This window comes from Mandrillus leucophaeus, unplaced genomic scaffold (genome assembly GCF_000951045.1).
Source record: "Mandrillus leucophaeus isolate KB7577 unplaced genomic scaffold, Mleu.le_1.0 Scaffold997, whole genome shotgun sequence".
Lineage (NCBI taxonomy): Eukaryota > Metazoa > Chordata > Mammalia > Primates > Cercopithecidae > Mandrillus > Mandrillus leucophaeus.
Window position 1 is genome coordinate 345,952 of NW_012110885.1, and position 2,721 is coordinate 348,672.

Here is a 2,721-nt window from a genome sequence, read left to right on the forward strand (position 1 = left end):
TGCCCGTGCTTACTGAGCCACTAGAGAAAAAGAATCACCTATTGGCAGTTAGAACATGGTTTATCTTTTCAGTGTAGGAGTGAGTGGCAAAACCCTTGCCTGACATGGCTTTAGGTCTTGTTTATAATTTGACATCTTATTGCCACAGAAAGTCTGGTCTGTCAGTCGTATGACTTACATTTTTACATTAGTGTTAGTCATTGTTGTGTCTAAACCGCAAAGAAGAGTGAGTATAAGAGGGGCGTCTGATCTCTTGTTTTGTTGTGGCTGGGAACTCAGTTTTTAGATTCTTTGAGTGGTCCCCTAGGCCAGCAGATGGAACATTTAGTCAGTTGCAGGGCTTAGGGTTTTATTTTTAGATTAAAGTTTATAAATATGAACTCAAGTATTGACATTCTTCTATTTCACTGCTGTGTTGTGGTTAAAAGTACCCGGTAAGACTCCTTCCAAAGTGGATCAAGAGCAATATTCTACCTGGATGTTTCTTTCAGTAGATACAATTTCCTGGTTTAATGTCATTGGGGGCTTTTGAAAAGATGCAGAAAATTGGTAGCTTTAATGTACTGATGAATTGAGTGGGTAAAATACAGTCACCACTTTCAATACTTTGTCAGGCATGCGCGAAGTAGGACAGAGGTGAGCACTGGAGGTAAATCTCCAAATGTATGGGCCTTCTAGCTACCAAATCATACGCGACTAACTGATGTCAAATCATAGGCTAGTAACTGATGTCTCCCTGAGGGAGTTGACTATAATGCTTTACTGCTAGGGAGAGAAACTTTGGCCAATGAAATTCAAGATTTTCTTAAGGTTTTGACAGTTTTAGTTTAAGGGTGACAATTTTCGTCCACATTTTCAGAAGGTTGTGGATGGGACAGATGCTGTGTTCTATGAGTCATGCCAATGCCTTCCATGTTCAGATAACATTAAACAAGTATGAGACTGTTTGGGGTGATGATCCACTATAATATGTTTACTTTTAGTTATTAGGCCATTTCATTTTCCTTTAGGTTTTGCTTTCTAAGTTATATTAGTCAGGTCTCTAAAATGTAGGAGTGCGTCTAAAATTTGTTATTTTGTTGTACATTTTTACATGTTCCAGAAGATGTGAGAAATTTCTTTGTGTCAAGAGCATCCTGAACACAGGCACTCCTCTAGAACTGGAATTTAATCCTTGTGTTTGGTTTATTGACAAGCTCTGTTGACTGCAATAACTTCTGCCATCCATGCTGACTTTATATCACATAGAGGAACAAATTCTGAATGAAAGTTTGTGCTACTCAATTGAGTGCATAACCTCCAGTTTTGTTACTGACATATGATTTATCAGAGATGATATTAGATCAAGGATTTCAATGGGAATCTGATCTAAAAGATGTAAACATGTTTTCCTAATTTACGTAGAATTACTGTGAGCACGCTGCTAGTATTCAGCCATGTCTCCTGGCTATCACACTGAATCCAGGCTAACTTTGACCTAAAAGTTACCACTTGTTCTAATGTTCAAATATGTTATTTTTATTTTAATGTCTCTAGATTATAATGTGTGACTATTTTAGACAAGAGTGAAGGAAAGCAATGATAACTGACTATAAATGAGAAAAAGCACAACCTAATGATATGAAAGTCAGGACATGAGTGTCTTCAGGCTTGTCTGTTTCAAGAGTTCATGTACCCAGGGGATTTGTTTTCTCCATTTTACACAGAGCAACACCCAAAATGTCCATTTCCCCTCCCATTGACTCTTATCATCTGTTACTATGTCAGTTTGCTTAGAATTTTGATCTCTAGCTCCACCCAATTTGCTGCAAAAACAGGATTTCATTCTTTTCTGCAGCTGCATAGTATTGCACTGTGTATAGGTACCATGTTTTTTATCCAGTCTGTAACCGATGGGCATATAGGTTGATCCCATGTCTGTGGTACTGTGAACTGTGCAGTGAAACACACATGAGTGGATGTGTCTTTTTGTTACAATAATTTGTTTTTTCTTGGGCATATACCCAGTAATGAGATTGCTGAGGGGAATGGTAGCTCCGCTTTAATTTATTCATGAAATCTCCAGACTGATTGCCACAGTGCTTGGAGCAAGTTACATTTTCACCAAAAGTATGTAAGTGTTCCCTTTTCTCTATAGCTTTGCCTGCATCTGTTAATTTCTGATCTTTTAGTGATAGAAATTCTGACAGGTGTCAGATAGTATCTCCTTTGGTTTTGATTTGCACCTATCTGATGATTGATGATGCTGTGCATTTTTATATGTTACTTATTCACTTGTATGTCTGTGTTTGAGAAGATTCTGTGCATGTCCTTTCCCCATTTTTAATAGGGTTATCTAGTTTATACTGATGATTTAAGTTCCTTACAGATTACCACGTTACACACACTAAGATAACCAGTATTCAAAAATGAATACACAAACATAATCACTTGTAGGCAAAGACACATTGAATTTGGAATGGTCATGGTTGCTGGTTGATATTGAAATGGGACAGCAACTTTGGAAAATGGTCTTCACGGAAAACCTCATACAAAAATGTACCTAGGGTCACCACTCACAGTAGTTAAATGGAGAATACAGCTCAAGTGCCCATCGACTGCCACAGGGATGAAGACGCTGCGGTGTGTCTGTGTGTCTGTAACCCACAGGGATGAAGATGCTGTGGTGTGTCTGTGTGTCTGTAACCCACACGGGTGACGATGCTGTGGTGTGTCTGTGTG